Source organism: Neopsephotus bourkii, unplaced genomic scaffold (assembly GCF_033783945.1).
Source record: "Neopsephotus bourkii isolate Nb327-2 ecotype Australia unplaced genomic scaffold, CSIRO-AGI_Nbou_v1 NB_1183, whole genome shotgun sequence".
Classification (NCBI taxonomy): domain Eukaryota; kingdom Metazoa; phylum Chordata; class Aves; order Psittaciformes; family Psittacidae; genus Neopsephotus; species Neopsephotus bourkii.
Window position 1 is genome coordinate 4,703,242 of NW_026901668.1, and position 14,778 is coordinate 4,718,019.

The following is a 14,778-nucleotide window of genomic DNA, read 5'->3' on the forward strand; positions in this document are numbered from 1 at the left end:
GCTTATACTGCCTATTCATGCAGCTATTTAGAAGGAAGGCAGCATGTGAGAAGTTTATTGAAATCACTTAACAATACAGTGTATTCCCAGAAGGAGATGATGACACAGACTCTTTTGTTCTACATGACAAATGTTGAAATAGATGCCTTCAAGGTTGACTGAGCTATTCTTTGACTTTTCTTGTGAGTAACCAATATAATGAGCTTGCTGGATGCATGTCCTGACTAAGACAAAAGTAGGCCAGCCTTCATCACAAACTTTTTGCAGCCTTGTGGAAATGGTGTAAGAATAAACATTTTCTTCTTGATCTTGAGCAAGATCTTGAGACTCAAGCACTGTAATAACTAGACATAGAAAGACAACCATGCCATAATCTCTCCCAATAGCAAAAACCTTAAAAATAGAATTCAGAAGCATTTTATGGATACTGGCTAGAGAGGAGATGAAGACTATAGCCTGAGCATAAAACAGCAGTTCTAAAATGAACTCAAAGGATTGCTCAATGGTAGGAAAACATCTATTTCTGTCCTCTGACCTTAATTCTCATCTTTAGATTGTGTGGCCAAATCAGGATGCGCATCAGGACATAAAAAACCCCTTACTGCCTCATAAGGGTGGCTTGTCCCACCTCTCATTACCTTGAAGAGAAAATGAGGTCCTAAACATTTATGGCAGTGTGAAAGATGGCATCATGCAGGAGTGATGATGAAAAACAAACACTGCATGCTACTGATTTCCTACCTACTTTTCAGCAAAAAAATTAGTTGCAAATGCAGTTAAACCAGTAAAAACACCAAATTCCCAAATAATACAGATTTTTACCTGCCCTAGTTTACAAGCAAAAGCATATTAATATTGCTGATTTCAGAGAATGGTTTTCTCAAAACAATCAGATGTGTTACAACTATTATGCTAATTATGCCAATAGCAATTCTTATGCTAATAACGTTGCAGCAACAGTCTTCTATTAAAGATGCAAGAAGAGTTATAGAAACTTAATGTAAAATATTAAGATTGCTTTTAATGATACCAATACATCTGCTTGTTGTCAAGATCTTTTTTAATAAAGACCTATCACAATCTGGTTACTTAAGATCACACTGGCAAACTGTTGAGGGTGGCAGTGACAATAAAACAGCTTTTTAATAATTCACTTGTTATCACTCCTTGAGCAGACTTTATTTGTAGCAAAACAGCTTTGTTTTTTTCTTCCTGTCTTCTTTCTAAACAATTTTACTTAATCTTAGTTAGGAAATTCTAATTGTTGCTAAAATAAAAATACTTGCTCCAAAAGTACTCATTAAGCTCCATGTGAAAGAATACATGACCGAGAAAAATAAGGGGAGAACAGGACAGATGTCAATGATTTTACTTAATACTGGTGTTTTAAACAAATGCATGTAATATACTGGACTTTTAAACTGAAGGCTTGAAAAGGAAAAGGACTGGTATCACTGGAGTACAGAAATTTTCACCTGTTAAAGTCCTGAAAAACTTACAAATTTGGTCAGCATGAAAAGATGTATTTACTACTGCCATGTTTCTTGAGGATGGAAAGTGAAATAGCTTCAGTACTTCAGTATTTAGATCAAATGTGCAGGGAGATCCATACCTGCTGCTCAGCCTGACAACTTACTGTTCTAGGTTACTTATTTAGTAATCTCTTTGATCTGTAGGAATAACTGCACATATATTTCCTTCTTGACCTTGTTCTAAAAAACTGACCAATACTGTTTTGCCTTAGAACCCCCCCAACACATTATTTCAATGGAATGGGACACATACAGAGAAGACAGTAGTCTCTCAGAAGCCGCTCAGGGCTACGATGTTTTAATCCAGCTCAGCAACAGCCAGCACAGCACTTTTGCCTGCGGAGTTATGTGAAAGGCATGCTGTCTCCACAGTCCCAGAGCTGAAACCACCAGGTTATGAGGTTGTTTCTCTTTGAGAGTTGAAGGGGTGAGATACCACATTTGAAAAGCTCTTGCTATTTTTTTACAGGTGTAAAAAAACCAAAATAAAATAAAATAAATACTGCTTTCACTTGAAGGTGTGAAATTTTGTTAAGACAATGGATGAAAATGGACTCAGTGCTGAAAAAGTCCATGATCGCTTTCAGATGAGTGAGAGCTGGGATGGAAGAACAATTTTTTCTTACACATTTCAGGTTTAGGTGAGAAGAGGATAACACATGATGTGGCTTTCTTCTGATCCCAGTCAGGGACTGAGCTCTTGGAAATATTTATGACAGTTAAAGACCTCTATCACAGCACTGGAGAATAAAAACCCAACTGGTAAGATATGATCTCTGTTCATCCCCTCAGTCACTCCCAACAATTGCTAGAGTTTTGCTGAAGCTACCATACACAGAAGTTTGCTATTATCAAGATCTCAACTGAAGCTATATATCGTAATCAAAAAATGTGAAAGAACCACATATTCCAAGAGGAAAAGGTGTGTTTCAACAGAAAAAACTATTCACCATCTGACAGCAGAATGGACTTACACAATGAACTTGCTGCGAGTGGAAATCATCTCTGCACTTATACAGGTGTTTCTTGTACATGCTAAGAGAGCAAGCTTGCTTTATGCAGACTACCAGCATACAAAAAATGTGACAGATCCAGTTTAGAAAGTACCTGGATCCTGCTTAGATTGTATCTAGAAAAACTAGCACCTTAAATTATTCCTTGGCTTTCAAGACACGATACCACTGATTTAGGCAATTTTCTTCAGAAGAATATCAAAAGATAATCTAAAGACATTTACGCTATGAAGAAACACAAAGATTATGATGACTTAATGGAGACAGAGTAGAAGAAAGGAAAAGGTGCACATCAGATTCCCAGTTAGAGTGTTAAAATTGTAGGTGTGGGAACAATTGATAATGGGTGCATTATTATTGTCACTTTGTTTGAGTTGCTTTTGCTCTATGGAATAGTATTCAATTTTGGATGTATGCCTGAAACATGAAAAATATCAATAGAGTGAAGTGACAGAACATGATCCATGACCTCTGCTTTTTTCCAGCTATCATAATCCTGGGAAAACCAGGCTGGCTTGGAGCTCTGGTCATTTTCACTTTCTTTAGAGTAATCTGTTTTGATTCTAAAGAAACACTTATTCTTTTAATAGTAAACCCACAATTCTTGCTGATGATTCAGGACCAGAGCCAAGAATATCTCTGTAACAGTATCTATATAGCTATTACTCTGGTATGGAAATTGGAGGTACCTCAAATAACACACAAATCATATCTTCCGCAATCAAATCCTCTGTTGTCCATCTCTACTTCTTAAGTGAAAACTCCAGGATCAGGACTATGAGATACGGAGAGCAGCCTATTACTTATTTTTTGCTGAATAATCTTCACCACCATGCCTTAACCAATTATCCAAAAATTTCAGTGTTATATTGTGTAAGAAAGAGGTGCTGGTCAAGTAGAGGGGTGAAAGCTGCTGTGGCTTTCTGACTGTTTTCTGGAACTGAAACAAGATGGAGTTTGAACTCCTCTCCAGTTGGACATTGAGCCATTGACTGGAACTCTTTGCATGTGACATGTAGCCGATTCTTTACCCACCAAGCGGTCCATCCCTCAAATTGATGTCTCTCCAATTTAGAGACAAGGATGTCATGTGGGACAGCATCAAACGCTTTGCACAAGTTCAGGAAGATGATGTCAGCTGCTTTGACCCTGTCCATCATAGAAGGCCCCTAATCTGGTCAGGCAGGATTTCCCCTTAGTGAAGCCATGCTGGCTGTCACCAAGCACCTTGTTGTTTTTCATGTGCCTTAGCATGCCTTCCAGGAGAATCTGCTCCAAGATTTTGCCAGGCACAGAGGTGAGACTGACTGGTCTCTAATTCCCTGAGTCATCCATTTCCCCCCTTCTTGAAAATGGGGGTTGTATTTCCCTTTTTCCAGTCATCGGGAACTTCACCTGACTGCCATGATTTTTCAAATATGATGGCCAGTGGCTTACCAACTTCATTTGCCAGCTCCTTCAGGACCCATGGATGAATTTCACCAGGTCCCATGACTTGTGCACATACAGGTTCCTAATATGGTCTTGAACCAGATCCTCTCCTACACTGGGCCTAAGGTCTTCATTCTCACAGTCCCTGCATCTGCCTTCCAAGATATGAGTGGCTAGAGCACTTAAATGGCACACGCTGTTCTCAACAGAGCTTGGAATTGCTAAAATTATTCTAAAGACCACAAAAAGCAAATATCAGCAAGCAAAACACAATTTTTGTGATTAAAGAGCACTATAAAACTGACCTGTCTCACTTCTTGAGAGCTGTTATCCCCAAGGAGACCAAAAGAACATGCTGTAAGACAGGTGAGGTGACAAGAAGGAGACAATGGACTGCTGTGTGAATGATGCACATGAACAAACCTATCTGTCAGGAGTGTTGCAGTGAATCTTAAGAGGCTCAGCTTCGCTTCAGGTCACAATCAGTGGTACATGTACAGCTTCTTCAGCAAACTGTGTCTTCAGTTCACAAGATCAAAGGCCCTGAAATGTTCTAAAAGGCAGGCACAGCCCAAGATGGTTGATCTTTTAAAAGGCTAGCTAACGTCTGAGTTGCTACATAAACGTAGCACACTTAGGTTATTTCAGGTATTTCAGATACTGGTGGTAGTAGTGTAGCTGTGGCAACAGCAACTCAGCAAGGGGGAAACTGCCTATTTATCTCTCAATTTGTGCAGGTTCCGTAGCCTGAACTGAGCTGGATAGCAGCTAACAAGAGGTAAGCAGGCTAAACCAGACTGAATATTGCTAAGTGAAACCTTAAATGGCAACACTGCAGAAAATATAGTGAAAAGAGATTCAGGATTAAGTCTGAACTGGACAAAAAACAGGTGATTTATTTTTTCTTTTTAAATTTATGTTGAGGCCTTTCACTGAATGTGGATCTTGATCGCTACAGTCTGAAGAGGTACCAAGACCAGTAGGTGTTATACAGATAATGGTGAATAAAATCTGAAGATAAATATCAATATTATTCACTCTGTTTGCAATCTTAAAAAAAATGCTAAGAAAGATGAGCTTTGCCTTTTTAAAAACAGATGGCTACAGAATAGTTTGTGGCAGTAGAACTGCCTCTGGCATACTTCTAATTCACCTACAGTCTCCATTCTTTTTGCAGTTCAGCTGGGACTGAGAGTTCTTACAGCTGATGACAAGGACATAATGATAATGAATGACTTCAACCCTGGGACAATAATGGATCCAGAGGACTGAAATGTCTTATGGAAGGCAGCAATGACTGCAAAGCCAAGAAGCCACTGAAAATTGCCATGACCGAATTCCTGTGATACCAAATATTGTCAGCCTTCAAAGCATTCTTTTCTTTTTTTAATGAAAGCTTAAAAATCAGAGCATTGTACTATTATACAACTACATATTACAAATACAACAAACTGCAGAGACAGAAGGCATCCAGCAAGCAGTATTTTCTAAATCTTTTTGTAGCAGAGAAGAAAGGGCTTAAAAAATTGTACAGCATTAAATTTCAGACGCTGAACAGTATTTTTCTTAAAGAACACTTCAGCTGCAGGGATTCTAGTACAAATGACAGGTGCTAGCATCTCATGCACATCTTTACAGAGGCCCTAGAAAAAGACATTGCACGGATGAGACTTCTTGTATGGGCTTAGGTGAGGATAAATAAGGAACTACAGCTCATACAGATTCAGTTACTGAGTCCCATTAGCACTGCACTTTGTGTGCAGTGTAGTAAAAACCATAACTTATCTCCCTGGAGTACGACAGGCACCAGTCTTGTTTCATTCCTCTTTGGCACACCACAGCATATTTTTGCATATGGGGACATGAGACTTTATAACTACTCAGTAACCCTCAGCACTGCAGAACTAATACTCTGTATTCCTGCATAATAAGCTCTAGCAGGGTAAGTCAAGTAAATTGTAATATAAAAGGTTCATCCACAGCTCTAAAAATGTTTTAATTACCAGAGGAGCCAAGTTTGTCCACTGGATTACAAATACTAATATAATCAAGATTTCTTCAAATGGTTCCCTACATCCCTGGTTTCAGGAAACGATGGTAATTCCTTCATAACTCCTTCCTAGTAAAGGAGAGGGATCCTTTTGGTAAAACATAACAGAAAATGAATTTTTAAAAGCAGTTTTGTAGTTTGTAGCACAGTTCTCAGGATCATAATGCTGGAATATTTATCAGCTGTGTAATTAGAAAGAATAACAAGATACAAACAGTGCTGAATTAATGGTATTTCAAAACATAAAACCTATACATATTCATTAAAATAATGTTTAGATATGTCAGCGAGAACAAATTCCATGTAGAAATGTTATAAATACATTGTTGCTCTATATAATTTTATTCCAAATTATGAGGTTTCATCTTATGAGGAGCGTTTCTGAAACTACGGATGAAAAAAATATAAAAGCAGTACCTAGACCAGCAGCAGCTTCAATTTTAATGTCACTTAGGAACTGGGATAACTTTGTCAGGCCTAGTTTCAATATAGGTATCAATTCTGTTTTCCTTCTGACTGGCATTAAACAACAACATTTAAAGCAACATAAATGACACAAATTTGGAGAGCTCAGCTAGCTACAAGCTCAGGGTAATCCAGTCAGTTCCTTCAATAGAGACTGTGGCTCTTTCCTGACAGATGACTGACTGATAAAGTTCTCAACCTGGCATATTGAGATACGCTGCAATTTTGGCTGTTATGCCTTTAATACACAAGGTTTCAAACTGCAAAGGTTCTGCTGTTTCACAAACTACTCACTCCGGGAGTAAGGTAGTACGGGCATCTGCAATCACAGAAGGAAAGAACTGATACTTGCATAGTACTTGCTTCAGTTGTCTGGTTTTTGTCCACTGCTGTACACAAAGACCTACAGAAAATGCTCATGAAAGTGTTTAATCCTTCTCTATCAATCACAGACATTTCTAAGTTTTACTATGGTGAATCACCATTATAATAAGAACTGTATTTGCATATGAATTAAAAAACCCCTCCCATGAAGTGGCAACAACATAAAGAACTGGCAGACAAAGAGATTCAGATAAAGTATTGCAGTATTGCAGTACTGCAAGAGCTAGATAGACATTTGGGTGACAGGTTAGGATATAAGTGTTAGGACACTGAATTTAGTAATTTGATGAGTTTGGCAGAATGACAGTGTTTGGGTGGGTCACACTTACTAAACTCTTGTGAGAGACTGATCTGAAATCAGACTCCACTGTCCATTGTCTCAAAAGATTGGTCTGAGAAGCTGAAATGGAAATCCACCTATCTTTTGTCTCAGAGATGGGTGGGAGGAGTTGAGATAAGACTCTAATATCGATTTCCTGGGAGAAGGGAATGAGGAGCTGAACTGGCACTCCACCATCCATTGCCTGAAAAGTGGGAAAGAGCTGAGATAAGACTCTTCCATCCATTACCTTGGGGATTTGTGTGAGGTATTATCCCAAGAACTGCTACAGACACATGTGTCAAAGAGCCAGCTGCAAGACCAGGTGTCCACCAGGAACGTGTAAAATGTGACATGAAGGGCAGAGGTACTCTCCCCAGCTCTTTACAAAAGGGGAAAAGGTAATCACCAAGACACACATCACCAAGAGACACATCGCCAGGAAGCCATTGCCGTGTGGATGACTCCAGAAGGACATATCCATGAGGACACTCTCTGCCGATGACTACTATGGACCCTGAGGCACACCCTGCATGAGACATTACCATAAAGGCAACTCCATGAGACACACTCCATGGATTACCTTTGAGGCAACTCCAGAAGGATGCCTCCACAAGGACACCCACTGCCAACGGACTCTTGGGGGACACTCTGCTCAGATGCCGACTGAAGAACCCCCATCACCAACAATGATGACAACAGGTCCCCGGGACACTGCTAGATCCATGGTGGTGACTCTCTCTCTCTCTCTCTGCACCCTGAATTCTTACTTCATTTTCTACCTTTTTTCCAACCTGTCCTATCACTATCCCCTTTATTACAACAATTACTCTTTTTTACAATAACTGTCTTTTTTGTAATTCCTAATAAACAAACTGTCCAATTACGGTACTTGACCTTGTTTGTGTCTTAATTTCACTCTTAGGCTCATGAGCTGAAACAGAGTCCGGCAGTAGGGTTTTCCCTCCAGTCGGACCCTGACAACTCTTAAAAAGTAATTAATAGTACAAAACACCAAACACCTAATCCAATGGGACAGTTCCCTTAGGACTAACATCATCCTTTTCATCATAAACTACATCAACACATCTAATGTTGTAGTTCCAAATTCAACATTTTTTGCTAGTTATAGGACACCTTCAGAAAATTAAGAAACTCAGACAGCTCTGAACCATGTGGAGAGAAAATTCCAGTTTCTAACACGCTGATATCCTGGCAATTAGCAACTGTCATCCTGTCAGTGTGCTGCTGAACCTCACAGAGACGACGCGGTCCCCACAGAACTCTTGGTATTGGAATTCAGTTCTTAAAAGTAATCTTGACAAATACGTGCAGTCATACCAAAGAACATCATTTCAAGATGCTAACGGACTAGTACCTTACTTAACACACATGTTGCCAAATTCTGCACCAGCTACAATTTCTGCAGTACTTAAGATGCAGCGATATGAAAAGCATGAAGTATCCCAAAGTGAGCAAAATGTTTATCCAAAAGAAACAGCAGCAACCTCTTGCTGCAAGAGAGTGGGAAAAAAAATGTAACTTGGCAGTATGTGCTACCTGCTCTTTTAATTGCAGCTGGGAATCATCAAACCTCAGGCTGCAAATTAATTTCCCAAACACAGCCTTTCACCCTCAGTCAATAGGCATAATACCACGCTCCTTCCATTCCTGTACTTACGTTCTGAATCAGCAAGTTACCCTTCCCTTGACTGTCAGCAGTCCTCCTCATCCCAATCCACGCTCACAGCTACCAAAACAGGAATTGCAAATTCAAGCAAACCAAGTGAGAAGAAAATACTAAGTTGTTTTTCATCAGCAAACTGAAGTCTCCTGAATTTACACCTTTTCACTGCTCTTTTCCATGTTATTACATAAAAGTGACCACAACTGGAAAACGAGATAAAAATGTAAATTCTCTGTCAACAGAGTTGCCTTGTCACAAAAGGCATGCCCCTGTAATTTTCCATTGTATGAATGGCATGATAATAATCAACGTTAATTACTGACACAGGAAGCATTACTGCTTGTGCTGTCCTTGTTTAAAAATAAATAAATGAATGAATGAATACTGGTAACCTATTTAGACTTTCCTATGCATGTTTTCCCTAACATCCTAAATGCCTAGAATCACAGAAGCATCATTTCTTACTAGGACTGTTAAGCAAGGCTTTTTGAAGTCTTTTCCCTCAATATATTTGATATAGTCACACACAATCCTATAAATATGACATACTACATTTCCCATCAATGTTTTAGCGTTTTTTTTACTTAAGCTTTCTGTCTTAATTTTACTACCACTTTGGTACCTGAGGCAAAGATTTGCAATTCCTAGTCCTGCTCGCATCTCGGCTTTGAGCACTCAGAACTGCAGTACAGCTTCAGACTGTGCCTGCCACTGCGTCCAGAAAAAAATTCTAAAGCTTTCACAGAGAAGCTTTCCAATCCACTACTCATTTCCTGTACTATATTTATTGATTAATGCTTCCAGTGAAAAAGTGGCTGCTCCTTATCACAGCTGCTAAACTGATAGTACATGAGCCTCACCTGCTTGCTTGTGAACAGGGAGTTACTGAAGATGGTGTATGTTAGAAGGAGCCTTCGACCTTGACGTTATGGCACCTTACATTATGGCAGATTTCACAGTATCACAGTATCACAGTATGTTAGAGATTGGAAGGGACCTCAAAAGATCATCTAGTCCAATCCCCCTGCTGGAGCAGGAACACCTACATAAGGTTACACAGGAACGTGTCCAGGCGGGTTTTGAATGTCTCCAGAGAAGGAGACTCCACAACCTCCCTGGGCAGCCTGTTCCAGTGTTCTGTCACCCTCACTGAGAAGAATTTTCTTCTCAAGTTTAAGTGGAACCTCTTGTGTTCCAGTTTGTACCCATTGCCCCTTGTCCTATCATTGTTTGCCACTGAGAAGAGCCTGGCTCCATCCTCGTGACACTCTCCCTTTATATATTTATATGCACTAATAAGGTCACCCCTCAATCTCCTCTTCTCCAAACTATAGAGACCCAGCTCCCTCAGTCTTTCCTCATAAGGGAGATGCTCCACTCCCTTAATCATCTTAGTTGCCCTGCGCTGGACTCTGAGAAGACTTCTGAGAAGGTAGTCCTGAAACTTGTGCTGTCTTTCTTCATCTGCAGTTTAATGGTAATGCAAGTAGAGCACAGACTCCAGGTATAATTTTAAACCAGGCAATACAGGCCACCAGAATACATCCACCAGATTCTGAAAAATGACCTTGTAAGAAAAGCAGCTCTAGTTTCATTTCCTGTGACATGGTCAAGTACAGGTTGGGCTTTAGCTTAGCACATGGTTTCTCAATTGGCTTAAGCTGACATAAGACAGTACTCTCACTGAAGAGATGGTTCTGTCTTTCAATTTTCAGGTTCCTCCCCTGCTCCCTAGTGTCAGCACCAATGACTGTGTATCCCTTCAGCTTGGCAATCCCATTAAAACCTAGCCCTGAATAAACAGTAGGAAATCAAATCTGACCACAGGTTCCTTATCCCTAGAGGAACTGCAGTTCTCCAAGATGCTGTCACAGTGTCAAACCCGTAGTTGCCAAAGCCAGCACCAACAAAACATAAGAATGGAAAGTGAACTGTGGAATTCACATCAATTCTAACATATCAACCAACCACAACTACTACAGTGAAAACAACTGGTCTTTAATTATGTCCTCATGAATCAGACCCCAGGTGAAAGATGGTAAAAAGAAATTTCAGCTGTATCAGTCAAATGATGACAGCTATATTGCAGTCCTAGTGTGGTTTCCGATCATGTGAAAACCCCAAGTAATCACAGAATCCCAAGGGTTGGAAGGGACCTCAAGAGATCATCTAGTCCAACCCCCCTGCAAGAGCAATATGATTTATAGTTTTAAGAAAACTATCCAACATTTAGACTCTAATCAATGATACAAACGGATAGAGAGCCTACCTCCTTACTACACGACTATCATTACTGCTATTTCCGGTTAACATACATCATCTCACTTCTTTTTGCATTTGCCTTGTTTCCATGCTTGGCATACTCCTTCTGATGGATCATCACACTTTCCTTTTTTTCTGCTTTACCTGTCTGCTCATTGGAAACCAAGGAGAAGACATTAATTTAATTTTGGGACCATATGCATACTACTGCTAATCCTAGCCCTGTCCTCAGTGCACTGTGGTTCCATTTCTTTTCCTGATAGTTTTATATCTGTGCTTATATTTGGGTTGATTCGCTTTGGAAGGTCCAGTTCAGCATGAGTGTTCACAATTCTCACTTCATTCCTGTAATTTCTGCTTCCCAAAAGTATCTCTCTTTCTTGATAATTTTTTAAGGCTGCTGCTAATTTCCTTTTCGATGCAGATACACAATCAGCTAGATTTGTAACTCTTCCTTAAACTTTTCCCCCTTTGTTTGGGATGCAAACACTTCACACTTTGGTCTTTTGATATACATAAATTCCCTGCTTTCTCTACAGTTCAATCTCTGAGTTCTGTTCGATTCACTTCCTATCTAATATTCTTAATGTTTCAGCTTAATACTTTGAAATTGAAGATTTTACTTGTTTAGCATAGTTTCCTTTTTTAAATATAAGTGCACTCAATTCATGGTCATTACAACTACAGTTGGTTTTGGCGACAATTTCTTCTCTAGTATCATCAAACAGTTATTACAATCCTGAAGTTGTAAACTATATTACTTCTTGGTGATCTAGTAAATACTGAGTTAGAAGTCCAGCAGTTTCTCTGGCTGGCATCCAATAAATAGATGTCTCCCATAAAAACACACTTTATAATTGCTATTTACACCTACCACAACTCTGCACGTAAAATCCATAGCAGGCTACCATTTACCTCTTTGTATAAACCCCTTTATCGTCTTCACGTTATTTTGACTCCAAGTAATGCTATTATTTCATTTATGCTATCACTTTATTTCCTCAGAATCTCCAGTATCATTAATATATGCCACCTGTACTTTAATTTCTAGCTTTCCTGAACAACTCGTACCCACATTCCAGTTGTGAATATTATTCTGTTTCTCATTAATTGCCATTATCCTTGCGACATCTGGTTTCATGTTACATACCAGACGTGCAGAACTACCTGATTTTGTTATTCTTTTACAAACATTTCAACAAATTCTCTTGATGGAGTTGGATTACTTTAATCATTTATTGTCTGACTACCAACCTGGGTGTGTCTTACCTAATTTTCTTCTCCCTCTTTTTTGAGATGTCTTTTGTGTAACTGTACAAGCCTCTCTTTCAGAACCACTTGCCTTACTTCTAAAAAGATCTAAGGTCAGACACAGTATATTGGACTGTTTACATTAATTCTGCAAAGGATGTCTTAGGGTTTGGTGCTAGTAACAGCAGCAGCACTAATGCTGACATCTGTTTTATCTTAGGACTAAAGCCTACTACTACCTGTATTTCAGTCTTTTCTGGTTGCTGCTGCTGCCCAGGAGATGGATTGAAAATGGAGCCAAAGAAATGCCCAAGGGTCTGGATAAGGCCATGAATAGCAGCATCAGGGAAAAAAAGAGGATGGAAGCAGTTTCATTCAGCACTGTGGCCTCCTACTCCTGGTAGCTTCAATGACTGTTGCTTAAGTAGTGCCAAAAGAAGTGTTTCTAAGTGAACTGAAGTTGTTGAAAGGGTTGAGGACAGGAATGGACCAGGTGTCAGGGGCTATGGATAAAATTTGTATATATTTAGTTCCATAACTGCAGCAGAAGGGGCCTGAGAGGTTTCATTTAATTTCCTTTTTCAGATCCTGATCTGAAAGTAGGTGTTGCTACTTGCAGTCTCTTAGAGCAGAATTTGTGTTTGAACTAGCACTCCAGTATATTCTGATGAGCTCTGAAGATAAACAACTTTCCAGATGCTTAAAACAACTGGCATTCTACAGTAAGTAGGGAGCATCCCACTGTTATCTTTTCTGGCTTTATCTCTACCCAGTCTGTGCTCTTCATGAGAAGAAACTGGAGCTGTATGCTGTAAAAACAGTTTAGGAGACTGAGCATGCGTAATCTGCTCCAGAGCAAACACTGTTAAGCCCGATCTAAACCACGGAAACAGCCTTGACAACACTCTATTATCAGACCTACGCTAAACATAATGATACATTCTGTTGTACAAAGCCTTTTTTCATGTACAGAGTTAAAGAGTCCTATATATAAGAAAAAGAAGCAGCTCAACAATCTCAATGGAAGCTGTTATTGTCTGCTTTGTAATGAGACACAAGGTACATGAACCTTAAGCAACATGTTGAAAGTGAGAGAGCAAGTCATTCGTATGTGAGGGAACTGGAAAAACCTCGTTTTAGCATATTCCAGCTACCAACACCTTTTCAATTGAACAAATCTGAAGCTGTGCTCTTCCTGTAGTTTAAACAAAAATCCCATGAAAATTGCCTCATGGAGGAAACACTATTCCATGTACATTTATAGATATAACTCTACTATCTTAGAAAAAGTAAAAAACTCCAATTCAAGGATATGAAAGAGACAAAAGAGCTTAAACCATCTTGTATCACACACACACTTTCATGAAAACCTGTCTACACTATAATAAATGGAAGTTCCCATACCTTCCTGTAAGTAGCTCTTGCTTGTTTTGATATGGTAATCCTTTAATTGGATTGTACCGTTGCTAAGAAGTATAATTTAGCATCTTCCTAGGTACTTAACTCGTGGCAAGGTTAATTTCTTGCAACGAAATTTCTTGCTAAATTGCAAAATGTTTTATTTACTTTATGGAAAAGTTGTGCAGAATCATAGAATCACAGAATCATTTGGGTTGGAAAGGACCTAAAGATCATCTAATTCCAACCCCCTGCCATGGGCTAGGACACTACACACTAAACAAAGACTCCATCCAACCTGGCCTTGGACACCGCCAGGGATTGAACATTCAAAAATCCCTTGGGCAACCTTTTCCAGTGCCTCACCACTCTCACAGTAAAGAACTTCTTCCTTATATCCAATCTAAATTTCCTCTGTTTAAGTCTGAATCCAAGGCTGACTCCAGGATGAGAAAGTCAAGTCAGAAATTTGAGTGCGTTGCAAGGAACAGGACTGCTTTACAGGTTACAGCTTCTTTGTTCTAACAGTATTATTTAAAACCAGAGGAAAAATGGCTCTTTCTGTCAGTTCCCTATAATGCCTACACTATTTAAAACAAGCAAAATCATGGCAAGAATATACAGTGGAGATTTACACTGAATGAATGGAGATTCGCAGGGGACTGGGGCAGAAAATAACTGTGAGGCAGGGCAAACACAAGAGCATTGGTCAACTTTCAACCCTGAAACTATCTTTAAGAAACAGGTATTTTGTACAACATCAACAAAAATTCTCAGCCTTTTCTGAAGTGTATGGACCGATGAATTGACAGGAAAATACAAGGATGCTTCGTGCAGAATAAATCTTTAAAAACTGAGAGGGAAAGACCACCTATGAAGAAAAGTGTTCGATTTTTAAAACTAACAACTGCTAACTGCAAAACACATAAACAATATAGTCAGTTGGAACAGAAACACGGCTGAGTGGAGCTGAGAGGATCTACTCT

The 14,778-nt window shown here is 39.3% G+C and overlaps 1 protein-coding gene across 11 annotated transcripts in view; it reads right to left on the reverse strand.

The window, feature by feature from the left end:
• Positions 1 to 14,778, reverse strand: part of ERC1 (ELKS/RAB6-interacting/CAST family member 1) — a 287,154-nt gene that overhangs the window by 52,611 nt on the left and 219,765 nt on the right. The gene's annotated exons all lie outside the window — the stretch shown is intronic.